General features: G+C 49.2%; 1 long non-coding RNA gene across 1 annotated transcript; it reads right to left on the bottom strand.

The window, feature by feature from the left end:
* Positions 1-6,689: 6,689 nt before the first annotated feature.
* On the bottom strand, positions 6,690-11,153 carry LOC103884713. The gene is made up of 3 exons (XR_002522252.2): positions 10,802-11,153; positions 8,117-9,459; positions 6,690-7,728 (listed from the first exon to the last, which is right to left on the bottom strand). It is a non-coding gene; the product is annotated as an uncharacterized LOC103884713 (long non-coding RNA).
* Positions 11,154-18,731: the final 7,578 nt, after the last annotated feature.

Here is an 18,731-nt window from a genome sequence, read left to right on the forward strand (position 1 = left end):
GAGCTCAGTCCCCAAGTGAGCAATTAAAATGAAAAAAAAAAAAAAAGAAAGAAAGAAAGAAAAAAAAATACAACAACCACTCCAACAAACAAAATAAACCTCCTAAATACGGTTATGGGAAGGAAAGAATGTGAATATTCGCAAACTTCTGGCCCATTTGGATTTTGTGCCCCACAGGGCGCCAGGCCCAAGAGGAAAATGCGGACTAACCTGGTTGTCTGGAGACAGAGTGGATTCTGACAAGCCCTCTCCCCAGAATCCTTTGCGTTTGCTCCTCCAGACAACTCCAAGTTAATGCACCTTCTAGAAGGTGCCAGCCTGCACCTAATGATTCCCAGGGGAACGGAGGTGAGAGAGAAGTGGTCCTCACCAACACAGAACTTGGCCAGCTGCCGTCAGCGAGAATTGGGCACGTACCCACCCGGATCACCATCTTGCACCAAGGTAAACTGTATACAACCAACAGCCCTTCCTTCTGCAATTTGAACCTGCCCAGGGAAAGTACCTTATAGTTGCCTCTCTTAATTAATCACTGTTTGTTTGCATGCAAATATCCCCATTTCCTCCTCAACTCAAGTTTTTTAGGAAATGAGATGTACCACTCCCACTGCAGTTTTAACCCTGACCTGGTAGGAGCCAGGAGAACAGGGTTCAAATCTGGATTATGATGCTTCAGTTGGGTAATTCACCCATCTGTAGGACAGGGTTAAGGTTTATCCTGCAACCACACAGGTCTGTTTTGAGGATGAAATGAGATGAAGCAGGTAAAAGCTCCTGTACACATAGAGCCTTTGTATTGTTTGTCTTTCACATTCTCTTTCTATTTTTTTTTTTTTTAATTTTTGTTTTAAAGACAGTCTTGCTTCGTTACCCAGACTGGAATTCTGTGGTATGATCATAACTGACTTCTGCCTCAAACTCCTGGGCTCAAGCAATCCTTCTGCCTCAGCCTCCCAAGAAGCTGGGACTACAGGTGCCTGCCACCACACTCAGTTAATTTTTTCATTTTTGTAAAGTCAAGGTCTCGCTATGTTGCCCAGGCTGGTCTTGAACACTTGGCCTTAAGTGATCCTCCCACCTTGGCCTCCCAAGGTGGTGAGATTACAGGCGTGAGCCACTGTGCCCAGCCCCACATTCTCTCTCTTCGGTTGCTCATTTGGCTCTTTCGGAAGCGAGTGAGAAGTGGTTAGGGCCTTTCCTGGAAGAGGAGGAACGTTAAGGGTGAGCCATCTCCCACTCCCCTCTGAAAGGAACAAATGCAAAGCTGATGAGGATAAGGCTGAAGTGAGTAACTCCAAAGGACCACAGCGAATCTGGCTTAATGTTTTAGCTAACTTTTCTTTATTGAGAAAGGTTCTTATTGTAATGCAGCACCTCCAGGGCTAGATCCTGAGTGGACTGCCTATTCTGCCTGTCCAGATGTGGAAACTGAGGCTTAGAGAAGTTCACTGACCTGGGTACCAGCGTCCATTACACAAAGCCCAGGCTGCCATTTGGAAACAGCATCCTCTTCTCTTTCTAATGGATAGGTTTGATGAACCTAGACCAGAACATAAGAAAAAACCTGAGCAGTTTCCCAGAGTATATTCCTACAAACACTATTCTTGGCATCTCCCAAATAAAACATGGAAGCATCTCAATATCCCAGTGTAGCCTTTTTTACCCTTTTCCAATCAACTGCTACCCATTAATTGAGCCACTGCTCTGATTTCCAGCCGGCTAGGTTGGTTTCTCCTGTTCTTGGGCTTCCTATGAAGAGCGTGATACAGTAAGTGCCTCCTTCATCCGTTGTTCGTATACCTGTGAGGCTCATCCATGTGTGCACATCTGTAGTTGGCTCCTTATTTTTATTGATTTCTTTATTCATTTTTGAGATGGTGTCTTACTCTGTCGCCCAGGCTGGAGTGCAGTGGCGTGTGATTTCAAAGCATGACCACTTTGAAAAATTGTTTGGCGGTTTCTCAGAAAGACCTGGGTCAGAGTTTTTGAGTTTTCATCTTTTAGAAGCAGAGGCAGGGTATGGCTCGCCTCTCCCTGTATCCTCTTTCAGAGGGCCTCCTGCAGCAGCGTGTGGCAGTTCTTGCTGCACGTGTTCTTGATGGCACTTGGTATCGTTCACCCTTTTAAGTCTAGCTATTCTAGCAGGTATGAGGAGGGACAAGGGTTATCTTATTCTTTCATCAGCTTCGTAGGCCCTGAGCTTTTGGAGTGGTTTCTATGCCACCCTGACCATTTCTCAGGGAGGCACCTCAGAACTTCCTGTCTTGGTCACTTTCTGGGTCCCCAAAAACTTCACTTCCCCGTAGTCCTCAGAATAAGACCTGAAATCCTTCGCTGGACTTTCAAAACCCCACGGTCCAGCCGCCACCCACCTTCCAGCCTCATTTTCCTCAGGCGCCTCACACCCATCCTGCCCGGCCCGCAAAACTGCTGCGGCTTCCTTTGCTTCTCCCGAGTCCCCTCAGAGGCTTTGAAGGTGGGGGGAATTATTAACCTGAGGTCCCTGCACTTATCTCACACATGGAGCAGCTGCCCAGCCCTGCCACCTGCCCTCTCCTCCACCACTGGGCGTGAGCTGTTAGAAGTCGATTTCACAATTGCGAGGCGAATGCAGGGGCCCTGTGCACTTGGGTGCTTTTGGAGGCGGGGTCTTTGCTGCATAACAATCGGTGTCCCTCACCCCTTTGCCCTCATCTCCTACTCCTCCCACTTATCTGCCAGATCCATCCTGAGCTAGGAATTAGGAAGTGACACTCCCTGGCTCAGTGCTGTTTTATTTTCAGCTCACAGCCACCAGTTTCCATGCTGCCTGCCCTGGCCTCTTCCTAGAGCTCACCCTGGCCACAGTTTCTGTCTGGAAACCATGGAGAGTGCAGCTCACAGAGCCCTGGGTGAAGCATGAGCTGCCTGGTGGCTGGAGAGAAGAGGAACCGAGGAGGCTGCCTCCTGACTGTGTGAATCTGCCTTCTGGCTGTCTAAGGCTGTCCTCAAGGCCTCTGGCTCACGCTGCTGCCGCTGTTACTGGATACAAGCAGACTGATTAGGGCAGCTTATCCCCATCCTGTGGTCCCTGCTGCGTGTGTTCCTGGCTCCACGGCAGAGCTGACAGGAGACCCCAGCTCCAACACACCTCCAACCCTGGCATCATTTATGGTACCACTCCTGAAAACAACACTAGAAGGTGTTCCCAGGCATCTGCAAAATACCTGTAATGCATCGCACTCGGGGCAGGCACTGAGTAGAGCACCTACTTTGGCTACACGGATGTGGAAACTGAGGCACAGAGACATTGAGTGATTTGGGTGCTAGGACCCATGACACAAGTCTCAGGCTGTGGTTTTGAAACAGGATCTTCTCCTTCTAACGGGTCGATCCTGATGAAGCTACAACAGTGTTTCCCAGGGTGTGTTCCTGTAAATAAATCCCTGCCAGATGCCCAGTGGAAAAAAGTGTCCTTCGGTCAAACACGGAAATGATCGCACACAGATTGTTTCTGGTAAAGGCTCTGAGAAGTTCTGAAGTTGAGAAAATGTTTGGCACAGGTGTATTAGTTTGCTAGGGCTGCCGTAATAAAGTGCCATAAACCGTTGGCTTAAACAACAGAAGTGTATTGTCCCCCAGTTCTGGACTCTGGTCCTTCTGAGGCCTCTCTCCTGGCTTCTGGAGGCTGTAGACAATCTTCGGCATCCCTCGGTTTGTAAAAGCGCCATCCCGATCTCTGCCTCCATCTTCATGTGGCATTCTCCCTGTGTGTGTGACTGTGTCCTAACTTCCTCCTTCATAAGGACACCAGTCATATGGGATCAGGGACCCACCTTGTTCCAGAATGACCTTAACTCATTGCATCTGCAGTGACCCTGTTTCCAAATAAGGTCACATTCTGAAGTGCTGGGATAAAGATTTCAACATAGGGAGGTGGGGAACACAATCCAACCCACAACACAAGGAATTCCCGCATTTAATTTGGCCTTGATGGAATTGGAAAGAGGTTAATGATCTAGCTCAGGGGGAATCAGAACACACGCTCCCAGGCTAGAAAGACCAGCTTGTCCCTCTGAACCTTCCCCAAATTCAGGTGTCACTGGAAAGTTGGCCACCCCCCTGGGATGCCCATGGAAGCATTGCCCATGAAGTGTTGGGTCTCAACCCTGACGGGGCAGAATGCGGGCCGGCTGAGGTGAGCAGTGATTCCAAGGGCTCAGTGACGGGCAGTCCAGGTCCCTGCCCAGAGAAGAAGCAGAATCACTCCACACTGGCTTGTTCTTTCCCTGGGTGTTGGGAGGAGGCTGTCCATCACAGGACCTGCTCCAGATTGAGCAGAAGAAAGATCACTCCTCTCTCAATATTCGGCAGTCCCTGCGCCATCACAGTTTCCAATATTCAAGGAGAAGTAGAGCTCTGGCACAGGTAGGAATTTGTCTTTTGTCTGGGGCATGAATTTGACACCATCCTCTGGGGCTGATGCAGCTAAGAGCCTCGCTGGCTCCCGCTGACATAAGTGCCTGGGTGTGGCCTTCCTCCTCCTCCCCACACACTCTGGGGGAAGTGCTCAAGGCTTTCTTGGGGAAGAATGGCCCTGTTGGAGCTCTCTCTTCTGATTATCTCAAGGAACAGAGGAGGAATAGAAGGCTTTTTATTAAAACTGGATGCCCAGCTGGCCCTCAACAAATCACCGAATTTGACACGAGCATCTTATTACCCAGAGGTTCACTTAAACACCACAGTAGGGAGGCTGTCCTGAGATATTATTGGCACAAAGAGCCACATTGAAGGGGACTAGGGGTGGCATTTAGATGAACCCAGAGAATCAACTAGGCCAGACAAGAAGGAGGGAACCTCGGTTCTGGAAGGTGGAGGTCGAAGAGAAAATATGCTTCAAATGTAAGACACCATGCACATCTCAGACAAGGAAAACATTTTGGAGTACTTGAGCTAACAAGTATTTCCTTGAGACTTGGAGAAAGTAGCTACAGGACAGGTAAAAGCAAGTACTGCTTTTTAAATAGGTGAAAAAGAATTCATTAGTCCATGATAGAATACAGGCTGATAATATTATAAATAAGTTTGAAGAGTTTAAATCAATAGACAGCTGATGACTCCATCGTGGAATATAAATTTAACCACAGGAGAGACAGCTGGGTTCAAAATGTACAGCGGGAGCCACTCTAAAATTTTACAAGCTGGTCTTCAGCCCAAAGCTGAATGCAAGTCCTTTTATTTACAAACAAGATTCTAACTTTTGTTTGTTTATGAGACAGAGTCTTGCTGTGTCACCCAGGCTGGAGTGCAGTGGTACGATCATAGCTCACTGCAACTTTGAACTCCTGCATCTCAAGTGATCCTCCAGCCTCAACCTCAAAAGTAGCTGGAACTACAGACACACACCACCACACTGGGCTAAGTTCTTCATACTTTTGGTAAAGATGGGGCCTCACTATGTTGCCCATGCTGGCCTCAAACTCCTGACCTCAAGCGATCCTCCCACCTCAGCCTCCCAAAGAGCTGGGATTACAGGTGTGAGCCACTGTGCCTGGCCTGGTTGATGAACCTAGATCAGAACATAAGAAAAACCTGAGCAGTTTCCCAGAGTATGTTCCTACAAACACTATTCCTGCCATCACCCAAATAAAATATGGAAGAATTCCACTATCCCAGTGAAGCTCTCCCCTGTCCTTTTAATCCCCGCCCATAGAGACAAACACTGTTCTGATTTCCAGCACCCTAGGTTAGTTTTGCCTGTTCTTGAGCGTCATATAAATAAGATCCTACAATAAGTACTCACTTACATCCAGCGTTGTTCATATGCTTGTGAGGCTCATCCAACTTTTAGAGGCCGCTTCCCCCTTCTCCTCTTCTACTCTGACAACTGCTTTTCTTCTTTATACTTGTAACCACAGTAGCATGACATAATGGAAAGAGGGTGACAGGTTTAAGCATAGGAAGGTCAGTCTAAATCCTGGTTTAAATCCTGGGTTTTCCTCTCATGGGCATGACTTTAGGTGAATTATTGAACTTCATCTGTTCAATAAGGATCATAATCAAACTAGATTCTTATGAATCAGTGATATAAATTATGCGAAGTACATGGCACACAGTGGATGCTCAATAAAATTAGCTCCTTCCCTCCCTCCTCTGGATTCAGGAGACAAATTAGCTTTTCTGAACCAGGAAAGACAAAGCCCAGATGTTAGCTAGACGGAGTGATAGAGAAAATTCATCTGAATGTGCACCTTCCTCCCACTTCCTTGCTTCTCATTTCCCTGATTTCTCTCCCTGTATACATGGAGCTCCCAAAGGAACTGGAGGTGAAGCAGCCCTTCCTGCAACATCCATCTCTTGAGAAGACCCTGACAATGACCTCAGGCTACATTCCACTTGGCCAGAAGGCCTGACCAGAGTCAACACTTTCAAGTGAAGGAAATTGTAAATAAATAAAAAGTTTGAACATCTTCTCCTTCTCTCTCTATGTCATTTGTCCTCACAGGCCACCCTTGTTAAAAGCAGTCTTCTTTTTTATTTGTATAATCCATGAACACATGTTTACATGCCCAATACCAGGAGACAGCAAGGGGCAGGGAAAACACAGTCCCTGACCTCATGGAACTCATAGTCCAGTGGAGAAGGAGTGAACATTTCCTTTGTGAAAAAAAAAAAAACCGTCTTTGCCTTAAACATTTAAGAACTTCCTGGGCAGGGAGGAGGTATGGGGCCAGGGAGCTGCCTAGGCCTTCCTTTATTCCTCAGGACACAGTGATGGAAGAGAAAGAAATGAAAGTGGGGTAAGAGTGGAGGAGAAAGGGACTTATTTATCAGGGGTTGAAGAGGCCAGGGAGAAGAGAACAAGCAGAAAAGCCAGGCAGGAGAGCAGATGCCTACCCAGAGCAGGAGCCGTGGGACCCAGCCGCAGGCTTGCCCAGTGCCAATTCCACAGGCCACACATCGGCGGCGGGCAAATCATGGCTCAGGCAAGAAAAGAGAATGCACGGGACCTCCACGTGACTCAGCCCAAAAGAGTGCTGGCTGTTCCCACCAGCCCCCAAAGGAAGCTGTGTGGGGTCCCCTAATTCTCTGCTTCCTGGTGGGGGACCAGAAAGAGCTACTCTTTACTTTCATGAGGATACAGCTGTCCAAGGCCCCCTCCCTTGAAGGTGGAGATTTGAATGAAAAAAGGAGGAAACAGAAAGAAAAGAAGTGCCCCAGAGCAGGCCCAGGCCTGCCTCCCAGCTTCCCAGCACCCCGCTGAGCGGCCTCAGCCTGCGCCATCCCCCCATGTGGGCTCCTGTGACCCTGGTGGCAGTGAGATCAGTTTCGTTGTTTTAAACGGCCTCGTGAGCCATATTTCTTCATCCTAGACGCTGTTCTAAGAGTGACCGTCCTTAAGCCGCATCCCCCAGCTACCGCCAGGAAGACGAAAGCTGCTGGAGTGGCTGACATGTCGGGTTTGCCCCAGACTGTCCTGTCTTGAGCATGGAAAGCCCCGTGTCCCCAAAACCACTGGGTCCTAGGTCACTCCAGAGCTTCCTCAGGGCTACTCCAGCTTTGTTTTTTCCTGAGGGATCCCCTAGGCAGTCATGGAGTCCTAGCCCCTCTCACTGGTTTTGCTTCTGGGACTGCCCCAGCGCTCTCTGGCCGTGGCAGAGCGAGATCTCCCGGGGGCGGCTATCTTAGCCAACTCACCACAGCTGCCTTTCCCGCAGACAGTTCTCTCTGTTGTCCTGGCCCACGTGCCTGAGGGAAAGAAAGGGACGGCTTGTACAGGGGGCTTTACCTAGCGGACGTATTACATTATCTCATGATCGTCCCGACCCTCCCGGGAAGGTGAGAAAATGAGCAAAAAGCAAGTGGTGGACCTGGGACTCAAATCCACATCTTGCAAACTCCAGAGCCCATTCTCTGAAACTTAAGAACTAACAAAAAGTTTGTGGGGTCAGGGGTGGTGGCAAGTCATCAGACAGGCCAGTCAATGAGGCCTCCCGGGGACACTTCTCCAAATGCCACGATCTCCCCCATCTCCCCATATCCCCATCCCCAGAGAACTAGAAGAGGTGGTGGAGGTGGCAAATCTATTTTTTAAAATCTATCCAGGATATTCTGACGCATCACCCACCCCCATTACCCTGCTGAGGACCACGTGGAAGGGCCTGGCTCTTCAAAACAGAAGGATGGGAAAGAGATGGCCTTGAGCTTCTGCAAATGCATGCAACCCTCCAGATCCATAATCTCTCAGGAACGTTCTCCAGCTCCCCTAGGGCCTCAGCTCCTGTTTTATACAGCTCCTCCCACGGAGGGAAGAGGCAGGGAAGGTGGTATATTTCGAGGACCGCTGTTAGTAACCTTCTCAGAAACTCGATGCTATGTAACTTGAGCTTCTCTCTGGGTGCAGCTTAAAGTGGTCGCCTTTGAAAATAATCCAAGCCTCAAGGCCCATAAGAAATCCTAGTGAGCCTTTAAAAGTCAGAGTTAAGGCCTTAGTCTCCCAAATTCAATAATACTGTTTCTTACGCTCCCTGTAAATGTATCAATGCTTGACTGACACGTTTTTAGAGGAGCTTGAAACATACTTGCTGCCAGCAAAGGCTTAGGGCATGGCCAGATGGTTCAGGATCTCAGGCCAAAATTTCCCGAGAATCTCAATCTCTTTTAGGTACAAAATGAGCACATCTCCAGTCTCTACTTTAAGTCCAGGGAAGTATTTCTTTCATATTGCTTAATGTCTTTTGGTTGTAAAATAGAGAAATCTTTAGTCCTTTCTGTTATTCCAAGGGAGTGTTTCCTTAGGCTATGCAGAGGAGAAAAAGGAGCCTGGCTTGTGGCTGCCCTTCGGACTTTCCCACTGGACTCCTGGGTCATCCTAGGTCTTGGAACGTCAGACGTTCAACTTGCATTGACTGTTCATTGTACTCAGCACTAAGCACCTGCCAGGGGCCTTCCCAGGTAAGTGTGTCCTTGAGGTCCACCCATGCCAGCCTCTTATTTGATCTGATATTTGATGCCTTGGGCTGGTCACAGTGCCTGTCACATGGTCGGCACTCAGTCTTACTGTGTCTGACTATTGTACTGAGCATTATTTCACTCAACTTTCATCAAACCCTAAAATGGGCATCTCCTCCAAGATGCCTCTGCTTCTTGCCATCTCAACTCCCTGTGAAGAGCCACCGGCCTCAGTAGCTTGAATCCTTGTGTCAGTGTGACAGATGGAGCAGTGATATATGAGACTGCCTGACTGGCTTGCCTTCTTGCACTAGCATGTTATTTGCAGCTCCCAAGCCTGCTGCATTATGAATGAGCATGAATCAGATAGGAGAGAAGGTTTCCGGGGGGCCCTCCTTTCTTCCCCTAAAGGAAAAGCACCACTGCCATCTTCTCAGCTGTGTGTCATTCCTGTCAGGCCGAGGTGGGAAAATCTCATCATTGATTAGTCCCCAGGCACTGAACTCACTTTCTAAATGGCATGTGAACCTGTGAAATTAAAAAAAGAAAGAAATTGTATGAGTCACTGTCCTTTGAGGGAGGGGAAGGTGGAGATCCTCTCCACTTCTTCCTCCCACCTCTGGTTCTCCAGGGCTAAACTGGTCTTCTTTGCAAAGCAGGATTTTCTTGGTGGTGCCTGAACTCAGGTCCCCTTTCGGGCTTGTCCTGGGAGTGTTCAGCAAACCAGATCTGCTGGCCCTGTTTGTGGCGGGGCCATGCCATGGGGGATTAACGTGGTGGAGCTGGGAGGCGACATGTGGAAGAGGAGCCTCTCCAGCCAACGGGCGCTGTGGCAGACCCTGGTTCCCAAGGGCCTAGGAAGCTCCTGCCATCCTCTCCTCCAGCGCCACCTCCCTCCACCTTCCTCCCCAGGTCTCTGGCCTCTGCCTTGCCCTGCATTTTCTGGCCGTGGGAGCCTAGCTTCCCAAAGCTGGAGACTCATTTGACCTTCCTTTCATCTGGGCTTCCAGCAAAGGCCTAGAGAGCACAAACTTGCTTTGAACTTGCATAAAATATATTGGTTTCAAGGCTGGGTTCCTCTTCCTGCTGTTCTGTGTGCCCTAGAGCTTTTGCCATTTGTTGAAGACTTTTTCATCAATATCTCCCTCCCTAGAGGCTGCAATCATAGAACAGGAACTCTGGGAAGGAGTCACAGAACATTGTATCTGAACCTCCTGTGTGCTCTTTCTATGGCTAGAAGGTGGCACCAGGTGACTGGGTCCAGTGCTCTCTTTGTGCAGTGGAGGAAAGTGATGTCCAGGAGAGGGGAGTGTCATGTTCCTTGTCACGCAGTTCTTGCTGGACGGGAGCTGGACCCCCAGTCTGCTGATTCTGTCTCCCCTTCAAGGGACCATCAGCTCACCCGACTGTATTTTCTGTAAGCAATGACCAGTGTCTAAAGGTACTTATATGTTTACCTGACTCTTCTCTGTCTGTCCCCCACCAGCATGACACTTCCACCAACATGACAGAGCTTTGGGATGTTGTTGCTCTCATCTTCGGCACAACCTTATGCCTGAACAGTGTATGACACATAGTAGGACCTCAGCAGATACTTGTGGACTGACTCTGTCCAGTGCCTTTTCTGCAACTCCAGTCTGCTTTAGGAGCCCTGTGAACTCAGTGTTTAAGAAGAAACACTAACCCAGAGACTCACTCAGGTAAATAAAATGGCTCATCCTTCCTGGGCTCTTACTTCAGCGAACAGGCTGGTCACAATTGGACAAATAAGGAGAACAGCTCTGTGAATCACTCTCTTTGCTCCTGCCTTTGGCACCCAGAGAGGTTACCTCACCCATCTCGAGGCAGAAAGAGCTGCTGGATTACTCACCTCCTGGAGAGTTCGTCACCAGCTGCAAGTTCTTCCTGTGTCCACGAGGCAGTGTCGAGAAACCAAAGGCAGTGGCAGAACAACACGTGGAGCGTGACCCCACTGCAAAATGGCACACACAGGGAGTCTGAGCATCAGTGCAGAGAAAAGGGTCTCAGGGATGCACCCCTTAAGAGTGGGTGCCCTGAGGGGAGGACTTGGTTTGGGGCTATTATATTCAGGGAGGGTGGCGCTTACTTTGTACACTGCACATTCTTATAGCATAAATGTTTGAAATAGAAACCACTATAAACAATTTTTTTAAATAAATTCTTACAGGGCACATGGCTCACACCTGTAAACCCACCACTGTGGGAGGCTGAGGCAGGTGAATTGCGTGAGCTAAGGAGTTCAGGACCAGCCTGGGCAACATGACGAAACCTTATCTCTACAAAAAAATAAGAAAATTAGCCGGGCGTGGTGGTGCGCACCAGTAGTCCCAGTTACTGGGGAGGCTGAGGTGGGAGGATCACCTGAGCCCAGGGAGATCGAGGCTGCAGTGAGCCATGACCAAGTCACTGAACTCCAGCCTGGGCAACAGAGCAAGACCCCATCTCACAAAATAAATGATCTCTGAGAATCCAAAATAGCTGCTGTCCCCACATCCTCTCTCACTCCCTCTACTTTCTCTCTGTCTTCCTATTTTACCTGGGCTGGAGGTAGACGCAGGAATTCAAAACTTTGTCTTAAATCATAGCAAAATGCTCTAATTCAAAGATGCAGAAGAAAGTCTAGGCTTCAAATGTTTAGACCCTGGAGGAATGAGGTCAAATCTTTTATTGACCGAAAGGACAAATAGTTCACTGGGTTCCATGGACATAAATTGCCCCACCAGCCCCACACAACAACCTTCTTTTTTCCTACCCACTTTCCCAGGCCTTTTCTCTCCAGAGACTCGGGCCCAGATTTCTCGTCTAAATGACACAGCCTCCCCCCACAGCAGGCAGTGCACTAACAACGTGTGATAAGGTGGAGCTTCCCAAGCTTTGTGCTGTATCGGAATCCTCCTGGGCAGCTTTCGCTAGGATTTGTACCCCACGGAGCCTCCTAGGGGTCTTCCTGCAGCCCGGGTAGGGTAGGAAGTGAGGGAGGACAGAAGGAAGGGCTGAAGGAGGCCAGGAAGGAAGGGAGGTCACCGGAGAGCCACAGGGTGAACTTTCTGGAAACCCCAACTGAATTTGTTCTATTTTTATTTAAAAAACGTAAACTTCCCGGCGGTTTTGACACGTCCCGAACCAGAAGTCCACAGCTGCATGTTACTCTAACCAAGCTAGGCTGAAAAATTCCCCCGACTCCTGTTCCCACAGGAGGGTAGAGAACGTGGCCCTCCTTCAAGAAGGGCACAGAGCTGCGGGAGGGGCCCAGGAGGGAAGCGAGTGTGTCCAGCGTTGAAACGGCCTTAGAGGCCAATTTTGGGCCCCATTTCTAAGCATAGGGAGCTCACTTCTGCCAGGAAGCTGGCTGTAGCCTGGGGCTTTCCTGCTCAGACAGGGCTGTGTTGAGGACAGATTCCAGGGCCCTCGGAGAGAGCCTGGCAGGGCACTGCCTAGGGGAAGGAGGACAGCAGAGGCTGCACCGGTGTTCAACTTGGCCACCTGGCCATGGATCTGAGGTAAGGCGACAAAAGAGGGATTCAGAGGAAACAAACAAACCTAGCTGTTGGGGGTGGGGGGCCCGTGGGAGGAGAAGAAGAGAGACCTGAGGCCCTGGTAACCCCCAAACACTTTCCCAGAGAGCAGCAGAGCCTGAAAGTCCAGTTTGGTGAATGGGTGGAGAGGAGAAGAAAATTTCTCTTCAGCAAAGCCAGCGTTGAAGTAAGCAGAAAGATAATTATTTCTCCTTCAGGTAATGCAACTTCCTCAGTATGGTGTAGTCAGGATGGCCCTACTAATTTCAGAGGCTGCATTTAGGTTTCCATTTCAGGAGAGGGGAAAGAAAAGGCTCCCCCGTCATGGCCAGTGAGCACAAGAGCAAAGCGAAGCCATCCTCCCGAAGCGAAGCCATCCTCCCAGTGTGTGGGCGTCCCGTGAAAGTGCCCTGCCAGACAGCTGTGCCTGCCCCCTGGCTGGGCCACGTCCCCACTGTCCTGAGGCTGGGGACAGTCAGTCAACCTGGATAACCTTTCCCAGGGTCTGAGTGGGCTGGACTTATCTTCCGTCTTCCAAGCAAGGCTGACAGTCGGCCGAGTGGCCTTTTCTTCTTTCTGGAAAACAACTTTGCTGATGGTTGCTTGTTTTATGAGACTGGGGACCCCTATTCCACAGGGGAGGCACTTCTCTGGCTCAGAAGGGCTCTCTTGCTCTTCGCCCCAGTGACACCCTATCCCCTGGGACCGCAGATCCTCAGTTCTCTGGACACCCAGGTCTACACATTTCTACAGCTTTCCATGAATGTGTATGAAGGGGTGACCCTGCACTTCCAAGGTTGCCCACCCCATCTGCACTCAGATGGCTCCAGGTGCCCAGGGCCATGCCTCCTCCCTCTGTTCCCCCTGCCCATCTCCCTTCACCACAGCTGCTGGAGAAAGAGCCTCAGCTCCTGTCACCTCTACCAAGGTCGTAGCCTCACAATCCCTACCTGCCCTCAGAGTCTTTCCTCACCAGACACCTCCAGAGAATCTTCTCAAGTGCTAATTTGTTCTTGCCTACTCTGTACAGTCTTTGATGAATTACTGCCCCCAGGATATGGCTGTGCCTCCCACCCTTCCCCCTGCAGCCTCACCTCCCTGCACCCCAGCCCATCACCACCCAGCCTCCTGGCCTCAGCCTCCCGCTCCAGAAATTCAGGACCCTCGCGCCACCTGAAGGCACTGTGCCATCCTCACTCAGACCTATGCATGGTAACCCCGGCTGGGATGGCACCTCACCACCACCCTCTTGACAGAATTCAGCCCCAAGAGTCCCCTCCTCAATGCTGCCCGAGTTAGCCAGTGCCTCCAGTGTCCCAGGCGACGACATTGTCATTAAAAAAAACTCTTCTTTATGCATCGTAATGACTTATTTTCACAACCCCCACCCCCCTACTGGACAGTGAATTCTTGAGAGTTTTGGAAGCTCACATGCTAGCACAGGGTCATCGCATAATTGACGCTCAATGAAAGAGACAGGGAAGAAGAGAGAGGGAAGAGGAAGGCACCAGGTTAGATGCTAAACTTGTGGTCAAAAGCTTTCCTAAGTCCGGTGTAGTGGCTCACGTCTGTAATCTCAGCACTTTGGGAGGCCAAGGCTGGCGGATCACCTGAGGTCAGGAGTTTGAGACCAGCTTGGCCAACATGATGAAACCCCATCTCTACTGAAAATACAAAAATTAGCTGGGCATGGTGGCAGGCACCTGTAATCCCGGCTACTTAGGAGGCTGAGGCAGGAGAATCCCTTGAACCCAGGAGGAGGAGGTTGCAGTGAGCCAAGATCGCGCCATTGCACTCCAGCCTGGGTGATACTGAGATTAAGAAAGAAAGAAAGAAAGAAAGAAAGAAAGAAAGAAAGAAAGAAAGAAAGAAAGAAAGAGAGAAAGAAGGAGGGAAGGAAGGAAGGAAAGAAGGAAGGAAGGAAGGAAGGAAAAGAAAAGAAAAGAAAAGAAAAGAAAAGAAAAGAAAAGAAAAGAAAAGAAAAGAAAAGAAAGAGCAGTTGAAAATTGTGTCTGAGGCTCAGAGCTGTGTCTGGGATGAGACAAGGGAGACCCTCATTCCCGGGTCTTGCCTATGCAGATGGGCACCGGACAGTGAGGGCTCCTTAAGCTTTGTGGCCTGGACAGTGCTCTTCCCTTCCTAATCCCTGGAGGCTTCAGTCGTATTTGTCACAGCTCAAGCTCACTCACTGATTTATAAAGCCACTGGCTGTTTGCTGGGCATCTACTGTGTTAGCTCGGTCTCAGGCACGGGGCGTAATACAACTGTGGGTGAGAAAGCCACTGTATGTGCCCTCAGAGAACTCATGGTCTAGGAGGAGAGACAGACAGTCAAATAGTAAATCAATTCACATTTAACTCAAACCATGATGCGGACTATAAAGTAAGGGGATGCACAGCTCTTAAAATAGGACCCAGTGAAAAAACTGCACCTTCGCCGGAGGAGAGAATCTGGAACCAGCACCAAACAACTCAGCCAGACACTGGCTCCCGTTCAGCAAGCCCCTCTCCAGCCTCTCCTTCCCCAGCACTGTGCCACTATGTCCTCTGCCCCCACCCCTAGAGCAATCTAGTCAGGACACTGCAGATAACTCTGTCTTATGAGGCAACAGCTCCCAAGAAACTCTCTTTGAGGTCCTTAAGCGGATGATGTGGAAATGTCCACAGTGGCGCTATGTGTGGTAACATGGTATATAAGTAACATAGGTGTCCAGCATGAGAGAAATGGATAAAAACAATGTGGTGATCCCATACCAAAGCGCGGTGGCTCACACCTATAATCCCAGCACTTTGGGAGGCCGAAGCTGGCAGATCACCTGAGGTCAGGAGTTCAAAACCAGCCTGGCCAACAAGGTGAAACCCCCATCTCTAAGTAGAGGTGTGTACAGGTGGCACACACCTGTAATCTCAGCTACTCGGAAGGTTGAGGCACAAGAATCGCTTGAACCCAGGAGGCGGAGGTTGCAGTGAGTCAAGATCTCACCACTACACTCCAACCTGAGAAACACAGCGAGACTCTGTCTCGAAAAGAGCAAAAAATGATTCTGTGCATCAGTAGGAATTAACAAGCTAGATGTACACACAGCAACATGGAGGGATCATGAAAACAGAGTGCAGAGTAAAGAAACGGAATGAGATTTCCAACATGCTACCATTTATATAAATTTAAAACATACCCCAAACTGTGCTATGTATTTTACAAGGATATATCTATAGATAGATACACACACACAACACACACACACACGCACACCCCTCACATATATAAACACACACATATCTAAGAACAGATATCAAATACATTGTGGCGGGTGCCTGCTGAGGAGAGGAGACTAGGGATAAAGGGGGAGAATAGAATAATACCTGACATGGAAGGGCTTTGCATGTGAACGGAGGCATGTGGTCAGCTTCCTCTTCTGCTCCTGCAGTCTAGCACAGAAGAAGACAATGCAAACCCAGCCCACCAACCTGTACAAACCCTGACTGCATGAGCATGGTGATTTCATTCCATTCTTTTCAGGGAACTTAGAAATTACCCCTACCCAATTTCTCACTTTTGGGTTAAGAAACTCAAGGCCCAGAGAGGGCAGGTGAGTTGTCCCAGTCACACGGCTCCTTGGTGGCAGGAGGAGAATGTTCTAGCCCCCAGTTGGCACTCTCTGTGTCCCGTCCTCTGCCCGATTCCATTTTCTGACTGCTTGGCCTAACATTTCCATAATGTTTGTTTAAAGGGCTTGGCTGTGTTTATCTTAGCACATGAGTGCCCAGTCTGAAGTCACGCACTGGCATTAGCTGGCCTTTTCCTATGTGAAGTTCAAGGTGAAGGCCTCCTAGGGGGTGGGAGGCTCAGGTACTACTTTATGTTTGTTGTTTAGTGTTTTTTCTCTTTCCAGGACAACCGCCTCAAACCTCAGATGAGCTCATTGACTAACCTGGGCAGGTAAGCACAGAACCTGGACGGGGCTCTAATGGGAGTGCACGCTGGCTGGAGGAAATGACGTCACTGTGGGCCTTTCCCACAGCCTTTTCAGCATTGGCTCTGAGCACAACACATCCAGAAGCCTCTGCAGAGTGTGGGTATGATGTGTTGATGTGCTGATGTCAACAGTTTTGCTGGAACCCATGGACCCATGAAGTTGCTGGCAAGGAAATTGAGCAGGGTATTAATGTGGGCAGTTGGTCAAGGGTTTATGACAGGACTTTTCTTGAAGCGAGGGTCTGAACAGTAAGTGTCAGAGTGCCTCTCAAAGAAGCAGCCTTCGAAATGGGTTTCCATCATGAATGCCCCCAAATCCTGCATGGTCCTGTTGTGTGTGTGTGTTTTTTATTAAAACACTGTATATATACATAGAAAAAATTATACATATTGTAAGGATGAAGTTTCACGAATTGCACCTGCCCAAGTAATCAGCACCCAGATCATGACACAGAACATTCCAGACCACAGAACCCCTCCCCCGACATCCCTCTTTCCCTGCCCTGTGTCTTCTTCAGGTCACCCCCTGCCCTCCTGACTTCTAACAGCACAGATGAGTTTTGCATCCCTAGTTTCAGCTCCCTGGGGACCAGGGTCAGCAGACTTCAGCAGACAAGAAAACCTGTGCTACTTGATTTAGCTCCAAATGTTTGGGGTTCCAACTGACTTGGAGTCTGAAGCTCCTAGAAATTCCATCCTGACAGGGATGGGTCATGCCACCAGTTCTATTGGTTACTAGACTGAATTGGAATTGAGGGCTTGGAAAATTTCTCAGGGAGGCCAATTTATCAACCAGCAGAATGAAGAAAGAAACAACTAGGTGAACCTTTTTTCCTGATGGCTATGTTTGCACTCAGGTTTATAAATATCTGAGCATATGTTTATAAATATATGTTATAAACATATAAATATCTAAGCAATGTTATTTTGAATCTACAGCAAAATAATATTCAGAGTTAGCTCCTGGTAAGAATATTATGTGGTTAAAACCACTATTCGGTTACAATATGCCACCTGTCACTCAAGATTAAAGCCCTTTTAGAACGAGCTCCCTTGACCATACTACATTCCAGTGAGATAGGCAGGTGGCAAGCCGTCTTCCCATTCTGGGCTGCAGAGGCACAAAGAGAACAAGTGGCTTGCTTAGTCACTAAGTCCCATAATGGGTTAGCAGAAACCTGGACAATCAGCCAGGAACCCAGGCTGGCTCCCAGCTCGCCCTGCACCAGCTGATATCCATGAACAGCATCCAGCAGGTCGAAGCTCTGTGCACAGCCGCCCGAGCCACACTGGGAGGGCCACAGGTTGGAAATGTGATAGAGGCCCCTGGGAGATGCCTGGCCCCTTCCTCCAAGAGGGCTCCATGGTGACAAGCCTTAGAGATGTGTTTCATTGTTAGAAACAGCCAAATAGTGTACCCCATGTGAGAAGCAATAGTCTGGTATGCTCAAAGTGCTCGGAGAACTTCTCTTTTTGGAAATTCCTTTGGTGCTGGCTGATAAGCCATCGTTATTTTATCTTACGGTTGCATCTCATTTGTGATGGAACAGGGGTGTAAGCCTGTTTGACTACCCACCATTTTTCTGACACGTGTTCCCATCAGGAAACAAAGCTCCAGCCATTGTCATGAAGCATACAGGACATAGTCACAGAACGGACTTCCCTAATAATTCAACTGACCATTTATTTAGCACCTCCTATGCACCACTTAAATAAGCACCCCAAAAGGTAGGCATGGTTTTTACTATTTTACAGATGAGAACCTGTGACTCCCCAAGGTAACCCAATCCATAGGTGCAAAGCTGGGATTTGAACCAGGTGTGTCTGGTTCCAAAGCTCATGCCACCACCCATCAATATTCACAGGTTCTCAAAGAGGCCCCAGGGTTCTGGAAGGGACCACAAAGAGCAGCGAGGGGAGGGCTCTTTGAGCCCCTTCTAGGAGATGGGTGGAGGCTACGGGCGTAAGATGTGAGTACTGGAGCAGAGGGGTGGGCTGCAGTGGGGGTCAACATCCTAACACTCTTACCAAGAACTGTGCCATGAGAGTCAAAGAACTTCAACCCTGATGGGAACTTGGACACTGAGCCCACCTCCCTTGGAAGAATGAGGAAACAGACATTTAGAAAAGATGTGTGACTGCCCAGGTTCGCCCAGGACAAGGCCAGGAGGTTTCATGCCCTCCAGGCCTCTACTCTTTCCCTAACATCTTGAGGACTCCTCTTTGCTAGTGTTCCACAGTCACTGGGGCACTACATGTCTCCTCCCCTCCTGTCTTGCCTACTTCACA

This window comes from Papio anubis, chromosome 3 (assembly GCF_008728515.1).
Source record: "Papio anubis isolate 15944 chromosome 3, Panubis1.0, whole genome shotgun sequence".
Lineage (NCBI taxonomy): Eukaryota > Metazoa > Chordata > Mammalia > Primates > Cercopithecidae > Papio > Papio anubis.